Source organism: Nicotiana tabacum, chromosome 1 (assembly GCF_000715075.1).
Source record: "Nicotiana tabacum cultivar K326 chromosome 1, ASM71507v2, whole genome shotgun sequence".
NCBI classification, from domain to species: domain Eukaryota; kingdom Viridiplantae; phylum Streptophyta; class Magnoliopsida; order Solanales; family Solanaceae; genus Nicotiana; species Nicotiana tabacum.
In genome coordinates, this window is record NC_134080.1 from 110502926 (window position 1) to 110522166 (window position 19241).

Consider the following 19241-nt stretch of genomic DNA (forward strand, 5'->3'; position numbering starts at 1 on the left):
GGCGGTGATGACATGGTGGAGATGAGTAAGCATATAGTTAATACTGGATACAATCATGTGACCGGTATTGTGTAGATCCCCATAACACGAGGATCGGGAAAGAGAATTTGAAAGTAAGGTACCAATTGGAAAGAGCAATATTAAAGAAGAAGTCGTTATAGAAAATCACAGCATTTATTCCCAACGTTATGAAACCATCACAACCTATTCGGGTCAAAAATTAAACTTTCACAAATCAAAAATCTCTTTCTCTAAGCCATGCCCTTCAAATGTAAAAACTGATATTTTAGACATATTCCATATGCAAGAAGGAAAATATTTTGGTAGATATTTGGGCTTTCCCATCTTCATTAAAAAACCTACTAAGAATGATTTTCAATTTCTGCTAGATAATTTCAAAAATAAATTAGCTGGGTGGAAAACAAAATTCTTAACAAGGGCTGGTCGCACTACCCTCATCCGCTCAACCCTCAACCAACTACCCAACCACATAATGCAATATATCACAATCCCTAGCAATATCCTATCCCTCTTAAATAGATACCAACGAAATTTTCATTGTGGAACAACTCAACAAAAGAAAAAACTTCACCTCCTTAAATATGATAGTGTTACTAAACCACTTGACCAAGGTGGCTTGGGTATACAAAAACTTTCCACAAAAAATAAAGCGTTACATGCAAGTCTTGCATGGCGCCTATTTCAACAACCACAACAACTTTGGTCACAAGTTCTCATAAAAATTACATACGCCCTAATAAGACACCAAAACGTTTTCCTTCTTTTATATGGAAGAACCTAATAAATGGTTGGTCTTACTACCGGTTGGGCTATAAATGGAATCTCACTAACGGAACACATATCAAGTTCTGGATAGACCCATGGATTACTCATAATTTTACACTCAGCTCCTACCTACATGGCTCTTTCCCACCCAATGAATACCATAAAAGGGTTTCTGGTTATTATGATGCTAATAAGTGGCACTTTGACAAAATTTCCCTTGATCTCCCCACTGAGTTAGAAAATAGGATCTAACAAACGATGACATCTTCTCAGTTAAATCAAGTTATAATTCACTAACTCCTACTGAAAATACTCCATACTCTTACACATGGATTTGGAAACTTAAAATCCCTTCTAAAATATCTTTTTTCCTATGGCTCCTTTCACACAACCGATTATCTACAGCTACATACCTAGCCCATTTAGGTATCACCACTTCCAATATTGTAAGCAATGCCAAATGGCACCAGAAACCAATCCACATATCTTCTTCCTATGTCTTAAAGTAACCCAACTCTGGGCACATTTAAACATAACCCCTCCAATACCTTCTAATACTTTAGTAATAGGCACATCACCAAATCTCTCTAACCATTCACAATGGTTATATAAATTCATACATACGTGTTCAACAACAATTCCTTATAACATCCCAAATGCCATCTTTCTTTCCTTTGCACTATGGCATATATGGCATGTTCGTAATAAAAACACTCTGGATAATCAACATATGAACATTAATCTTCAATTAATTAAAACTACGGTTGCTGAATATTATTTTCTAACACAACACAACCTAACAAAAAAACCCATTCCTCTTAATATCAAATGGCATCCCCCATCACCACGTTACTATAAACTAAACATCGATGAGGCATCTTCCCCAGCTCAAAACAACTATGGCATAGGAGGTGTTTTCCGCAACACACAGGGACACTGGGTTCTAGGCTTCTCAGAAGCATCTCGTCCAGCAACTGCCATCCAAACAGATCTTCTAGCATTACTCAGGGGGCTGCAACTTGTTGTGCGTCACCAATACACACTGCTTATCATCGAAACAGATGCACACGACATCCTCCATATGTTAGATACGTCTAACATATATCACACTAACATTTTAAATGATTGCAGGTTGTTGCTTCAACAGCTAGGTAGGTTGTCTCTACAACATGTCTATAGGGAGCAAAATAGTGTCGCAGATAGTCTAGCTCATTATGGGGCCAAGCAAGTAGTTATCAACAATTTCATCTTTTTTGTCACACCACCACCTTTTGTCGCAACTCTCTACAACCAGGATCTAGCAGGAATACTGCATAGAAGACTTGTTAACATGAACAATTCCCCCGTTTATAATACTAATATTTTGTGTAGTAATGCACCCCATGTAAGGGCACTTGTAATAGCTTCTAATAGTAGTAGCTCTAGTTTACAATCTAATATGCCTTTAAGGCATCCAGCTCCCTGTACTAATGTAATGTTTTAATATCTAATATAAGTCCATCTTTTTGACCAAAAATAACCCTTCTAACTTAGCCAAATTCCAAAAATAAATCTGATTTTTGCACAATTAGCCAATTTTTGATTTTTCCCTAATATTAAACTAATAAAAATGTAAATGAAAACACTAACTAATTAACCCAAACCTAAAAATGATTAAAGCATTTTTTGCACTATCCTTTTCTTTGTTTTTTTTCTCTTTCTTTTCTTTGATTCTAAAAATTTTAATTTCATTAATTAAAATCATAAATAAGCTAAATAAAATCCTAAATTAGACTCTAATTTAATCTATTTTGTAGAATTGATCTTACTTATTTTCACTAATTTAAAAATAATTAGTTAAAACTAAAAGCTAAAATGTATACATGACCGTTGTATTTTTGTGATTTTTATTTAATAATGCAATTAACTCATGTAATAAAATCCTAAATGTAATTAAGACCTAAAATGCTATGTAATGAAGATTTGGACATTTTTTGATATTTTTCATATATATTTTAAAATATTAAATATGCAACTAAATGCACATAACAATTAACGAGAAATTCCTAAAAATTCTATAAAATATTAAAATAATTAAAACAAATCTATTTTTGTGAATTTTGTAGGAGTATTTTTCGTCGGGCAAAAATTACGTGCTCACAGCTGCCTCTCTTTGCTCGTAAACACGAAGGATTTTCGGGCAAAGATAAATTGAGCAATTACGAGCGATTTTTGCCCGTTTGGATACTCCATGGGAAGCACTTTGAAAACGTTTGACCAAACCTTGGTTCGGAGGTTGCATACATATCCATGGCTATAAAGGAATCATGTCAGCGTAGTTCTGGAAATTTTGGTAGTTGGGATTAACGAAAAACTGTGATTTCACTGTAGTTGCTACAGTTACTGCTTCCTGAGCTCCTTATTACACCAAAATCAAAAATGAAAAGAAACTAAACAAGCCTATCAGCTATGAGTTACAAGATTCCTATCTATAAGTCTTCTGAAGCTTGATCCTGAGTCTTGGCTGCTTCCTCATGCAAACTTTGACCTGAATCTTGATGTTTGCTAGCTGCAGGTGCTAGTTCATTCTTCTGCGACTTTTCTTGATCAAAACAGGACATGTAATGCTCGTGAATTCAGTCATGCCTTGAGTTGTCCATATCTTTTCATTCGCTTTTGCATTTTGGATTCACTTTTTTTCTTTATTCTGGATTGAGACTTCTTCCTTTGGTCATCTCGAACCCTGTGCCTCGAGGCAAAACCTACTCAGACACCAAAACAAACGAATGAAATTTTTCTGCCCCAGTTTTCACTAGGAAAAATTTCTTGAGTTATTTGTAATAAAATTCTATACTACTTCATTATTAAAAGCAAATAAAATGTTAGGATTGGTGTACCCTTGGAAAAATAGAGATTAGGGAATGAATACCCTATATCTAAAATAAAATCAAGCAACTAGGGAGTGGAGACCATATGTCTAAAACAAAAATCAACTAGGGAATGTAGACCCTATGTTGGAAAGACGACTAGGGGGTGGAGACCCTATGTCTAAAACAAAATCAACTAGGGAGTGAAGACCCTATGTTGGAAAGATGACTAGGGAGTAGAGACCCTATGTCTAAAATAAATTCAACGAGGGAATGGAGACCCTATGTTGGAAAGATGACTAGGGAGTGGAGACACTATATCTAAAATAAAATCAACTAGCGAATAGAGACCCTATGTTGGAAAAGTGACTAGGGAGCAGAGGCTGTATGTCTAAAACAACTTCAACTAGAGAGTGAAGACCCTATGTTGGAAAATAGACTAGGGAGTGGAGACCCTATATCTAAAACAAAATCAATTAGGGATTAGAGACCCTGTGTCTAAAATAGCTTCAACTAGGGAGTGGAGACCCTATGTTGGAAAAGAAGACTAGGGAGTGGAGACCGTATGTCTAAAAATAAAGTCAACTAGGGAGTGAAGACCATATGTTGGAAAAGCAACTAGGGAGTGGAGACCCTTTGTCTAAAATAAAAATCAACTAGGAAGTGAAGACCCTATATTGAAAAAAAGACTAGGGAGTGGAGACCCTATGTTGGAAAATCAGACTAGGGAATGGAGACCCTATGTCTAAAAATAAAGTCAACTAGGGAGTTGAGAGCCTATGTTGGAAAAGAGACTAGGGAGTGGAGACCCTATGTCTAAAATAAAACCAAGTAGAGAGTGGAGACCCTGTGTTGGAAAAGAGACTAGGGAGTAGAGATCCTATGTCTAAAATAAAAACCAATTAGGGAGTGGAGACCCTATGTTGAAAAAATGCAGCTATGGATAGGAAACACTATACTACCATGATTTGGAACTTTCTTTCTTTTTATTTTTTTATTAAGAGAATGAGCAAAATGCAGGAAAGAATTTGGAGAAAACTTCCCTTTTTGGAGTGATAATTGCTGTAGAGCTATTTTAGTCTCTACGCGATTTTTTTTTGCACCTGCTTTTGCGAGGTTTTATTTGGATTACACCTGTTTCCTATTTTTCAAACAAAGAATAATTTGTTAGTTTGAAACGATGGTTGGTTTTGCGGCGTTGATTATTTCAGTCACTTGATCTCAGCCCATCTTCTTTGATGATACTTTCAACTGCAACTGGTTGTTCCCAGAAGACGGATTTCATTTCTAGCCCCGGAAAACCTTTGGCTTTTCCAAAACTTTACCATGACGGTTGATCGCGTGGGACTTAACCTTCAACTTCATTTTGTTTTTATAGGCTTTCACTTCTTTTTTCTAAATTTAATTTCAGAGCATTGGGGAACCCTTGGCTTTTCAAACTTTGCCAAGATGGTTAGTCACGTGGGACTCAACCTTTTCAACTTCATTTTACCTTTATAGGCACTTCAATTTGATTTCCTTCTTTCGAGAGTTTCTGATTTCAAAGCATCGACCACCATGGCCAGTCGGGGTCAATTTGATGCCCCTACCAAGGTTGGGTGCCTTCTTGCGTACTAGCTTGTATCAAGCAAAAGCCCTGTAAATCAATCTTGCACCCTTCTTTGCCTCAATTTTGGAATAGAGTTAGACCGAAAGAGATTGAAAGAAAAACAAACAATGGAATGGAAAATGAATTTATACAAGAGGTATCCCTTTCGGGGAAAGGAAAGAAGGACTTATCTGGAGTGCATGTTGACTTCAATGAACATGACATGCCTCTTGGACTGGATGCCTGATCTGTGTAAACCATCCAACTTTCAAAAATTCATCATAACGTTTGCCTTAAAATCGAGAAACCTTGCTAGGACTCTGTCGGTGTCAATGGTTGTGAAGATCCTCTTTTCGATCAGTGGCTCCCTTTGCTGGTTTTCACCAGCTGACCTCTCTCATTTCTCTTCTCACCATCGCCTTATAGTGCTCTTTGCTAGTTTTCATTAATAAGACTCTCTCATTTTCATTTCTCTCATTATCATCGCCTTACGGTGCCCGTGAGGGGTTTTCACCAATAAGACTCTTTGATTTGGTTTCTCTCAATTGGTTGCATTCAATCTAAGTAACTGTATTCTCCCATTTTGAACCTCTTTATCGATTGATCGAAAGGACTTGAAAAGGATTTAGGTAAAAAGAATTTGGATTGAACTACAACTTTGGAGCCATTCAGGCAAAACCATCGCCGAACCATTATAGCATCTGCCCTAGTTTCAACTTTCGGGGGAGTGTGAATTTTTGTTTCAGTGTGACTGAACCCTAGAGAGAGGCTGCCTACGTATCTTTTCGGAATCAAGTCGAACGTAGTTCAAGAAACTTTTGGTTTTTATTTCTTTTGTTTTCTTTCTTTTCATCTTTCCTCTTCTTTTTGTTCCTTTTTCATCATCTTCTTTTTTTCATAATAACTTCCAGGTTCCAAAGAGGGTAATCAAAGAAAGGCTCAAAGGGTCACTACTAGAAAATAAGCCTATGGCAACAATTTTTTTGCAATGGTTTTACAACTGTTGCAACAACATGTCTATTGCAACGGTCATATGCGTTACAATAGACTTTAAGCCCTATTGAAACACTTCTGAAATAGAACCGTCGCGATAGTTGATTAACCGTTACCACAGATGTGTCTACTGCAATGGTTGCGGTAAGCATTGTAATAGAGCTCTTTGTAGCGACGGTTTCCCTAAAAAAATAGTATATTGGGATGTTTTTCATTTTCCTCCTTATTTTCCCTCTAATAATTTTCTTAACCCCAGCCTAGGTCCATCCGAACTTTAAAAAAAATAAAGAACAAAGAAACCTCCTCTAATTTTCCAAAGTCATTCTTGCCTAAAAGACATCGAATTACCCCCAGCTCTCTATTCCTAAAAGTACTGTCCAAAAGCTCCGGCAAACTAGTCCCAATAGCTCTAGCGATGGCGACATCTCCGACAAGGGCGCAAGGCCACATCTCTGGAAAAGCACATACCTTCCGAAAGCTTCCTCTCGTTGATGTTGGCCACAAACCCTAACCGAAGTCACTGAATCCAGCAAATAGAGAAGACATCGAGTCAAGAAATTTCTCTAAAGCTTCCTCCTCACACACAGCAATGGGATATGGTTAGAGATGGATGAATGGAGAAAACCCAGTAGGTATTGCTTCTTAGATCGTCTGTAATACCCTCGTCACTAGGACTTGGGGTACCAAGGTATTTTTCTCTATTCTTCATTGTTATTTTCTCTACGTCATTTTTGACTTTGTAGATCTTTGTATCTTGTGCTTGGTGTTTAGATTTCTCATTTGTCTAAGGTATTTTGTGTTTCTTCAATTATTGATAACCTTTGTTGGAAACTTTTTGAAGTGAAATCTTCAATTTATGCTACATATATATTCAATGCTTTATAATTTGTTTGTTTTATCCTTTTTGGTTGGAGGGCAGAGATATTGCGGAATTGAATGCTTATGTTTCATATCTCGTACCATTTCATTTGAATAATATTTTTGAGTCTAATGACATAATATTGTTCAAGGACCTCAATAGCATAGCAGCAAGAACAAATATCAAATTCAGTAAATTATTTTTTCTTAAGAAAACTAACTGAATATATGTCCTGTTTCTTTTTGTTTTTGCTAAAGATTTACTTTTTATCTTCATTTTTCATTCTTTTTGGTTCGGATTCCCTTTAGTAGAAGAGGCACCTCAGGTAATTTATGGATCTAAAAATACGAGATGATATAGGAATTGATTTAAGTCAAGCAGACTAAAGACCCTTTAAATATCTCAAGATCTCACAGATAGAGACTTCTAAGCGTAAAGTATCTGTTTACATGCACAAGCAACTTTATTGTTTATTTAACTTTGTGTAGCAGTTAAGATTGAATTATTAGTCATGCATATTTTGTATTAGAAAAAGATAACAAGGCTTCTAGATTTCTAATGGTAAAATAGACAATTTCTTTCAGTTATTTAAATTCATGTCAACTTCTCCTATATAAGTCATGAATCATTTTCTATGTTTAGAAAAAACAAGAATGGAGAGCAAAAAACTAGAAATAACAAATATATTTTGCTCAAAAGGGAAACATCCCAAGCACATTAGTTTCTCCTTCAATTGTGATTTGAAACTCATTGTCCACCTTAGTTGGGGTTATTCTGAATTCCAGTTCAAGCTAATTTTATACTTTATTATTTGAATTTGCATGTTTAAAGTGGTCTATCGAATTGATGTTTTTGATAAAATTTAATTCTTTAATAACTTAAAGCACTTTCAGTTCAAGAGAAGTGAAAGATACTGAGTGAGTGCTTTATGGTTATTGGATTCTGTTTTGTTCTAATAAGCTAACAAAACATATGTTATGATAAATTTAAATACTTTTGTAGTGTCTGTGAAGTTGACCGGTAATATGTAGATAATACACACTAGAAATATATATGTAGAGAATAAATTCTTTTGTGAAATATTTCTGAATATTTATTTATTTTCTTTTGTAGGTGCGTAAATGAATAAAAGGGTAGACGAATCTAGGGAAGACCTTCTACAGTATTGGTTGATTGTTGCTAGAACTTCGGATGGTCTAGGAATCTTTTATTTTTGAACATTTTACAGACTTATGTATGCTAACTCTTCAATTCTCAAAGAATATTATATATTTTGCCTTTACGGATATCACTACTTGAATATTTCATATTATAATTTTGTTTATGAATAGTTTTCTCGTAATTTATATAACTGATATAGTTAAATAGTTATTTGTAAACGTTGCAATAGTCTAAACAAACCAGTAAAATAGGTTCTACAAACCATTGCAATAGGCCTTGTCAAACCGTTGCATTAGATGTGAACAATCGTTGCAATAGCCTCAAATGTCGATACAAAGCAAATGTTGTAACGATTTGTACCCATTCCATTAGAGTAAAATGACCGTTGCAGTAGCCCTTTTTATTGCAACGATTTCCATATCGTTGCAATAGATATGCTATTGTAACGGTTTCTCAACCGTTACATAGAACCGTTGCCTTATATCTATTGCAACGCAATCTGCTGTAACGGACCCCTAAACCGTTGCGATAGAACTATTGCAACGGTTTTCCTATCTACTGCAACGATTTTGACAGCGTTGCCATAGGCCTATTTTCTAGTAGTGGGTTTGCAAGGGTTGGTAGTGTTTGGAATTTTGGATAGTGAGAAAGAAAGCCTTCGCCGTTCCAATCAGAGAGCATTAAAGCTTGCGTAAGAGGGTCAAACATAATACCTTTTGACCGAATCTGCATTACCAGCTGCTTCGGGGTCATTTCCTTTGATATCTCCCAAATATAGTTCTTCTTTTTGGCAACACTCTTCTTACAATGTAAGGACCTTTCCAATTTGGAGCAAATTTTCCTTTGGCTTCTTCATGATGCGAGAGTATACGTCTTAGAACGAGTTGCCCCACTTTAAATTTTCTAGGCCAGGATAAGTAGGGATTTTAACATATTATTTGCTCTCTTTTACTTGTGTTTTGGGCCAAAAATGCGTGAAGGTATTCCCGAAAACTAATGAAATATGCTTGCTTGTAGGAATTTTTCTAAATGAGCCAAAGGAACCTTAATCAACTAACAAAGGAGTCAAAAGTTGAACAAAAACCAAGGCTGGAAAAATAGTTCTGAAGCGTGGACCGCACAAATATTGTGCAGCCGCGAAAGCCATGATGCGGCCGCGAGCATAATTACACGGTCCGCATAATAGAGATTCAGAGAGTGTGATTTTTGGGCTAAAAGATGAGCGCAGACCGCACCAAAAATGTGCGGCCGCGAAAGTCCCTGTGTGGCCGCGATTGAAATTATGCGGCCCGCGATGACTGAGGTTCAAGAAGCTTACAATTAGAGCAAAAGAGAGAAGTACGGTACACATCAGAATTGTGGAGCCGCGGAAGTCTGTTGTGAGGCCGCGATCGAAATTATATGGTCCGCAAAAGCTCAGCTCAACCCAGATCCAAAATTGAAGAACGCGGACCGCACTCAGAATTGTGTGGCCGTGAAAGCAAGAGTGCGGCCGCACTCAGAATTATGTGGACGCACACCCTCGGCAGGGGTATTTTTGTCAGATATTTTCAGTTTAGTATAAATAGAACTTTTTGTCATTTTTAAGATATGTTATGTATTAGAGGAGCACCTGAGATGACTGAGTTTTCTGTAACATTAGATTTTCATCCTTTAATCTAGTATTATGAATTTTATCTTCATTTCATCTTTAATTTCTGTTATTTTCATGAGTAGCTAAACCCATAGCTAGGGTTGTGACCCAACCCTAGTGCGGGTATTTGATTTTAGGGCTTGAATGTGAATAGGTTAGTGATATTTAGCCTAGTTCTTGCTAGAACTATAGAATTAGTTTCTACTTAAGAAAGAGGAACTAAGTCTAGGAAAACTAGGCTTAACAAGGAATTGGGGTGAACTCAAGAAATTGATAGCCCCAATTAAAAGGTTAAACCTAGAGATAGTAATACCCAACTTGAGCTAATATCACTTGATTTGCATGAATACCCATTTGGACTTGAAAAAGCCAAATTGGGCAAAATCACTCAAACTACCGAGAGGTATAGAGCGAGTACCCTGGTGTAATAGCTATATTACGAATCCAACTAATCAAGCTTGCCCTAGATTCTTGCTATCCGTTAGATATCCACCTAGGTAGAAGTCACGACTCTAGTCTCTTTAACCATTTGAAAATCAACAACAAAAATATTGTCCTGAGTTTCAATTATTGCAATCTTTAGAGTAAAGTTAGAAGTAGAAATCAAACCCAAAACTTGTGGAAGTGTAATTAGAATCAAAGCCCGCATCTAGCTTAGATATAAACCTAATTCCAAACATTAACTCCCTGTGGATTCGATCCCGATCTAGTTGGGTTAAACTGCATCGATCACCCTCTCTACTCAATAGCAGTGTAGGCTTGGACTCGATCAATTTTTGGCACCGTTGCCGAGGAGTTAGACGACCCTAGCTATATATCTAAGTATTTGCGTGTTTTGTTTTTCTTTCCTTCCGTTTTTCTAATTTTGTGTGTGAATTGATTTTAGTTACCAAATGGCTCTTAACAACGAAGCCCTCGGGAATATACCACTGGGGAGGAGGTAGATGACGAACAAGTGGATGAGGTTCACCTTGAGCCTCAAGTACAAAGGAGAGGTCGCCCTCCTAATGACAACATCCCAAACCCTCCCCCACCTCTTCCTAAGGCAGCACACAGGGTGTTACCTAATGAAGGCTATGCAAGTGCAATAGTCCCGTCCCGAATTAGGGCGGGCAACTTTCAAATAACCAATGTCATGCTTACACTGTTGGAATAGAGCGGTTTCTTTATCGGAGCTCCACACCAAAACGCTTATAAGCATCTCAAAGGTTTTGTTGACACGTGCTGGGGGGAGCAAGCAGACTAATGTCTCCGAGGATGCATTGAGGTTAATGCTTTTCCCATTTTCTCTAAGGGGAAAGGCTTTGGATTGGCTAGATAGGTTACCCAACCGTTCCATACACACTTGGGATGAGATGGCCGAGAAGTTCATCGCAAAGTTCTTTTCTCCAGGACATATGGCAACGCTAAGAGGTGAGATCCTTGCTTTTAAACAAGAGCCAATGAACCGTTACATGAGATTTGGGAGAGGTACCGAACAATGGTTAAAGAGTGCCCAAACAATGATATGATTGAGGCCATGATTCAACAGACCTTCTATAGGGGGATCAACACAATAAACCGATGTGTGGTTAATCAACTCGTGCGGGGGGGGGGACTTCATGAACACGCCATATGCCGAAGCTTGTGAAATACTTGATGAGATGGCGGATACCTCTTCGGCGTGGCAAAGTAGAGCCAATGTGCCACAAGGTGACCCTAATATTATTCACCTACACAAGAAGCTATATGACCATGGGCAAGCTATAGCTGAGTTGACAACTACCATGAACCAATTGGCCAAAGCTCAGGTTCAACAAGTTCAAGGGCCAAAACAAGTGAATTCCATGGAAGGAGTGAACATGATGGTCAACAAGAGATGGCAACAAGGTCAACAAGTTCAAAACAATCCGGATCAATTTGAGCAAAGTGGTAGTGTGTACAATCAAGATGATTCATATGATGATCAAAGTGAAGAGGTTCAATATGTCAACAATTATCAAGGTCAATGGGGCAATGCTCCGAATCAACAACAGTGGAGATCACATGGAAACCAAGGAAATTGGGGCAATCAAGGTCAACAAGGAAATTGAAATAGTTGCAACAACAACAACCAAGGCAATTGGGGGAACAACAACAATCAAAATTGGGGTACTCAAGGAAATAGCAATTGGGTGGAAACAATAATAGTAATTGGGGAGGTAATAACAATCAAGGGGGTTGGAACAACAATAATCAAGGGTATCAGGGGTCGGGATTTCAAAGGCCCCCGATGTATCAACATCCGAACAACTTGCCTCTATATCCGTCACAAGGTCCTAGTTTTTCCAACAATGAAATGGGGCAGATTGAAACCATGTTCAAGCAAATAATGGAGAAAATGCCGACTCCGATGCCCAATTAGCTTCCCACAACACTTCTATCCGCAACTTGGAAGTCCAACTTGGCCAAATTTTTCAAGCTTTGAATACTCGCCCTAATGGGGCACTACCAAGTGATACGGTAGTAAACCCGAAGGGTGGGAACAATACGGGGTGTGCTATGGTGGTGACTAAAAGAAGTGGGAAATGTGGAGTTGCTAGTACCTCAAAATTAAGAAAGATTGTGAATGATGATGTGGTGATGAAAGATGATGATGAGCCAAGCAATAATATTCAAGTAAATGATGAAGTGAGGATAGACATTGATGAAAATATGAAGGAGACACAAGATGATGTGAACCCGTCTAAGGGACATGTGATAGACATAGCAGATCCGGTAATGCCCAAAGCCAAGGCTCCTTTGCCAAGACCTCCTCCACCTTATCCTCAAAGGCTTGCAAAGCAAAACAATAAGAATAAATTTAAGAAATTCATTGATATGATGAAAAATGTGTCCATAAATGTGCCATTGGTTGAAGCCTTAGAACAAATGCCGGGATATGCCAAGTTCATGAAGGACTTGGTAACAAAGAAGAGATCAATGAACTATGAAACGATCAAAATGACACATCAAGTGAGTGCCATTGTGCACTCCATGGCTCCAAAGTTAGAAGACCCCGATGCCTTTACAATCCCATTTACTATTGGTAGTGTCGATTTCGCCAACGCTTTGTGTGATTTGGTGGCAAGTATTAACTTGATGCCCTATTCTGTGTTCAAGACATTGGGGATTGGGCAAACAAGACCCACATCCATGAGGTTGCAAATGGTGGACCAGACAATGAAGAGACCATTGGGGATAATTGATGATGGGCTAGTTCGGGTCGACAAGTTCATACTTCCCACAGATTTTGTGATACTTGACTATGAGGTTGACTACGAGGTGCCAATCATATTGGGGAGACCTTTCCTAGCTACAGGGAAGGCCTTAGTTGATGTGGAAGCTAGGGAGCTCACCTTCCGAGTGGGCGATGAAAAAGTTATGTTCCATGTTTGCAAGTCAATGAGGCAGCCTAATAGCAACGAAGTGTGTTCGTTTGTGGATCTTGTGACCGAAGTAATTGTTGGTGACATAAGTGCTGTGATGAATGTTTAAGACCCATTGGAAGTTGTGCTATTGAATCATGATGAGGATGAGAAGAAAGGCTTGATTAGAATGTGTCAATTCTTTGCAAGGAATGGGATCATATATATTTGAGCCCCGAAAGCTTTCCTTGGACCTTGAGAACCGAAAGACTCCACCAACAAAGCCCTCAATCGAGGAGCCTCCTACATTGGAGTTGAAGCCCTTGCCTTCATACCTCAGCTATGAGTTCTTAGGCCCTTGTTCCCCTTTACATGTTATTCTTTCCTCGTGCTTAACTAACATGCAAGTAGATTCCACCCTTGCGGTGCTCCAAAGGAGGAAGAAGTCAATAGGTTGGACATTGGCGGATATTAGGGGTATAAGCCCCGCCTTTTGCATGCACAAAATCATATTGTATGAGGATGCCAAACCCTTTGTGGAACATCAAAGAAGGTTGAATGAGGCCATGCAAGAGGTAGTCAAGAAAGAGATCATCAAATGGTTAGATGCTGGGGTTGTCTACCCCATTTTTGATAGTTCATGGACTTCACCGGTACAATATGTCCCAAAGAAGGGGGCATGACAGTGATTACAAATGACAAAAATAAGTTGATCCCCACAAGATGTCACCAATTGGAGAGTATGCATGGATTATAGGAAGCTCAAAAAAGTGACTCGAAAAGACCATTTCCCGCTTCTATTTCTTAATCAGATGTTGGAGAGACTAGCCGGATGTGCTTATTATTGATTCTTGGATGGGTATTCCGGATATAACCAGATTCTTATTGCACCTGAAGAGCAAGAAAAGACCACCTTCACTTGTCCGTATGGCACATTTGCATTCTCAAGGATGCCGTTTAGTTTATGTAATGCACCAACTACTTTTCAGCGGTGTATGATGGCAATTTCATGGATATGGTGGAAGACTTCCTCGAGGTTTTCATGGATGATTTCTCTATTGTGGTGGATTATTTTTAAGAATGTTTGGATAATCTTGATAGGGTATGGGCACATTGTGAAGAGACCAACTTGGTGATTAATTGGGAGAAATGTCACTTTATGGTCGATGAGGGCATTGTCCTCGGCCACAAGATCTTCAAGAATTGTATTGAAGTGGATAAAGCAAAAGTTGAAGTGATATCAAAACTCCCTCCTTCTACTTCCGTCAAAGGAGTGAGGAGCTTTCTAGGTCACGCCGGGTTTTACCGTCGGTTCATCAAGGATTTCTCAAAAGTGGTGAACCCCTTGTGCAAGTTGTTGGAAAAAGATGAAAAATTTGTGTTCAATGATAATTGTATGAAGGCATTTAAGCTACTCAAGTATAGTTTGACTACCACTTCCATCATTACCGCTCCAAATTGGAGCTTACTATTTGAGCTCATGTGTGATGCTAGCGATGTGGTGGTAGGAGCGGTATTAGGTCAAAGAATAAACAAGATATTCCATCCGGTCTATTATGACAGCAAGACCATAAACGACGCCCAAGTCAACTATATGGTGACCGAGAAATAACTCTTAGCCATTATCTTTGCTATGGAAAAGTTCCGCCCGTACCTCATGGGTACCAAAGTGATTGTTCACACCGATCATACGGCACTTCGTTATTTGATGAGTAAAAAGGACTCGAAGGCTATATTGATGTGGTGGGTAATTCTTCTACAAGAATTTGATCTTGAAATCATAGACTACAAAGGGAGTGAGAATCAAGTAGCGGACCACTTGTCCCGTTTGGAAGAGGAGGGGATGCCGCATGTTGGCCTTGAGATCAATGATTCATTTCTGGATGAACAACTCCTTTCCATGTCTTTGACCGGGATGCCTTGGTTCGCTGATGTGGCTAACTATCTTGTGAGAGAAATTATCCCGAATGAGTTCTCTTCAAACCAAAGGAAGAAGCTCAAACTGGATTGCTTGGATTATTATTGGGATGAGCCATATCTTTTCAAAATTTGCACTGATGGTGTTATCTGGAGATGTGTTCTAGAAGAAGAGCAATTGAGTATTCTTGAAGCTTTCCATTCTTCACCTTATGGTGGTCACCATGGTGGGGCGAGAATTACTACAAAGTTCCTAAATTATGGATTCTATTGGCCTACCTTGTACAAAGATGCTAGTGAGCTTGTTAAGCATTGTGATGATTGCCAAAGGGCCGGTGGGATTTTCAAGAAGAATGAGATGCCTCTCACCACCAACCTTGAGATTGATATTTTCGATGTGTGGGGCATCGACTTTATGGGTCCATTTGTGATTTCGTGTGGGAACAACTGTATTCTTGTTGTTGTGGATTACATTTCTAAATGGGTTGAAGTTGTGGCTTTGCCCAAAAATGAATCACGGAGTATGGTGGCTTTCTTGAAGAAAAACATATTCACAAGGTAAATGATGGGGGTTCTCATTTTTGCAATAAAACTTTCGACACTTTACTCTCCAAGTATGGTATCACTCACAAAGTGTCAATATCACCTCCAGGCAAGTGGACAGGTTGAAGTCTCTAACGTGGAGATCAAGAGTATTCTATCCAAGACTGTCAATGCAAACCGGACTGATTGGTCAAGGAAACTTGACAGTGCTCTATGGGCCTATAGAATAGCTTACAAGACTCCAATTGGTATGTCTCCTTATCTGTTGGTATTCAGGAAAACATGTCACATCCCGATGGAATTAGAGCTTAAGGCCATGTGGGCGTTGAAGAAATTAAACCTTGAGTGGGATGTAACTGCTAATCTTTGGGTGAAGCAATTGAATGAACTTGATGAGCTCTAGTTCCATGCTTACTCTAGTTCGTCCTTGTATAAGGACAAGATGAAGTACCTACATGATAAGTATATCCGGAACAGAGAATTCAAAGCAGGTAACCTTGTTCTCTTATTCAACTCTCGGTTACGGATGTTTTCGGGAAAGCTAAAGTCAAAATGGAGCGGTCCCTTTCAAGTGGTGCATGTAACTCCTTTTGGTGCTCTAGATTTGAAAAACAAGAATGCTGAGATCTTTAGAGTCAATGGGCACCAGGTGAAGCACTATCTTGATAAGGTTGATGATGGCCACGTTGTGGCATTGATCTATTTCAAATGAATGATGGTAACATGCATCGTGCCGTGACGTTAAATCAGGCGCTTCTTGGGAGGTAACCTATGTGTTTTTTCTCTATTTTGATTTTCTTTTTAGATTAGGCTTTGTTTCAGACTATTTGGTTACGAAGTGTATGCAAGAAATTGGGTATGCAGTGCGGGAAATTGACAAGGAAAAAATTGTCCAAGTGGTGAAATTATGCGGACCGCGCCAGAATTATGCGGACCGCACAAGCACTTTGCGGCCGCACAATCCTGTGTGAGGTCACACAGCTAGAATGTGAAAATGCCAACTTTCTGAAATTTGGCCTGATAAAATCACTTAAGAGTTCGTGGTCGCGCCCAAAATTTCGCGGACCGCACAAATTGTGCGGTCGTAGCCATTTTTATGCGGACCGCACCAATGAATCTGATGCTGAGCTACAAAAAGTAAAGAGTGCGGACCACACCAAAATTGTGCGGCCGCACTCATGTAAGGTGGTGGGTCACTGGGGTTAGAGTATAAATAGGACTTCTTCATACTACTCACATTTTACACACTCTGACCTCTCAAGCAAGCGTAAAGCACAGTGCACTTCCTTGTTTTCAATCTCATATTTTACTCATCAAGTGTTGATTTCCTACTATATTTCACTACTGGTATGTTCATTTCAATGAATTAATTTCATCTTTTTCTTTTCTTTTCTCTTTGTTTTAGTTTTTCTTATTTAGCTAGGGTTAGGTTCATACCAAATATGTCAAAGTTATGCTTAATTCTTTCTTAGGAACATATGAGTAGTGTTTGAATGCATAATGGGGGTTGGGGTTAGTAGCTTTTATTGTCTAATTGCCCTAAATCATGCATAATTAGTGAAAACCCTAGTTAGTGCCGATATAATTTGAATTTTGCGGCCACACACATTTTTGTGCGGTCTGCGATAGGGTGTGTGGCCGTATACAAAATTGTGCGGTCCGTGATAACCTAGTTTAAAGGCACTTTTAGTTGCTTATATTGTGTAGCCGCACTCAATTTTGTGTAGTTCGCGGTTGGTTTTTCACGGAAGCACCCAATTTTGTGCGGTCCGCACAGCTGAACTTCAGAGACCCAACAAAGTGTTTATGCAGCTGCATTCAAAATTGTGCGGTCCGCGATGGGTGTTATGCTGCCGCACTCAATTTTGTGCGGTCCGCAGTTGGTTATCTTCAGAGAACCAGTAGTCTGAACTTGGTATCTCCGCGATCGCTCTCAAAATCGTGCGGTCTGTGATGAGCATTCTGCAGCCGCATTCAATTGTGCAGTCCGCACTGCCCTATTTTGAGAAGCAATACCTTTCTTTTCAGCTGTAATTCAATTACATAGGTTGAACTCCAATTCTAACTGACTTTCACTACTTGTGTGTTACAGACAATGGTGTGTTCACGTGGTCGAGGTGATACTTCCAAATGGAGGGCAGAACCCTCCCGAGGCCGGGGTAAAGGTACAAGCAGCTTGCCTCTCGCAATTCAACGAGCTATCAGCAAGAAAGCAACCGCCAATAGAGTCCCGGACACTTTTGAGACTAGTGAGTATGTCCCCTCTCGGGAAGCTTCTGAAGGAAATTCCATGCAAACGCAGCCAGAAGTCCAGTCCCAACAATCCCAAATAATTCCCTAGGAGATTTCGTTGATTGATGAGTCCTCCTTCTCTGAGGGTTCATCCGAGGGTAGTGAAGATTCTAAACCCTCTTCCGCACATGCTCCCCCATCTCTAATCAATTTAGATGATGATGATGATGAAGCCTCGGATGACAGGAGAGGGGGTGATACAATTGTGGGAGGCCTGGATAGATCAAGGAAGCCGGAGGTGTGGGCTGATAGGTTGGTCAGTGAAAAGGCATATGCCAATTTTCAGGAACGGTGACCCCAAAGGTCGCTCACTCTTGAGTGACAGTTCATAACCAAAGACTTAAGCCAATACAATCCAAATGTCCTAAAGCACTTCACGGAGAGAAAATGATGGAAATGGTTCACCGTCCCTCCGCAAGATGCCAATGAATACCTCGTCAAGGAATTTTATGCCAATGTTGCCTACATCAAAAAGGGCACAAAAGTGACGAAGGTCCAAAACTTGAAAATCCGGTTTGATGGCCAAGCATTGAATAAATATGTAGGGTTTGAGGAGGTTGAGGCTGTGCAAAACCTGGAAAAGCTAGCCTTGGGTGAGGTAGTTCACCCATGGCTAGCTAAGATACTTGCTATTTCGGGGATAACACCCGTATGGCTCACAGCAGGAGTGCTGATTGTCAGAGCCACCCTTAACTTTGAAGCGAAAGGGTGGAAAACATTCGTCTGCAACCGTCTTGACCCTTGCCAGCATGAAAATGTCCTTCCACTTTCCCGAGCAGTATTGGTAGCTTTCATCATGGCAGGATATCCTATTAATGTAGGGAACTTGATGTCCTACAACATCTCCAATGCAGTCTGTCACACCTCCTTTTTTCACCTATACCCCCAGAAGGGCGTAAAAGAGCTTTTCCAACTAAAGGACAATCGAAACGGGATTATTATTAAAAGATTCAGAGTCGCCACTTAGGAGATTTATGGTGTCCCAAGTCACCGGTTTAAAATCCCGGATCGGGGAAAGATTGACTCTGTATTACAGTCCGCGAACTAAAAATCTGGGTAAGGAATTCTGTTAACCTGGGAGAAGTGTTAGGCATTCCTGAGTTCCGTGGTTCTAGCACGGTCGCTCAACTGTTACTATTTGGCTTAATTATCCGATTTTAATACATGTTTTAACCTATGGTGCAATTTTGACTTTTATAACCACTTTTATTCAATTTTAAAGAAAGATTTGAACGTTGTTTAAAACACGTCTTTGGAT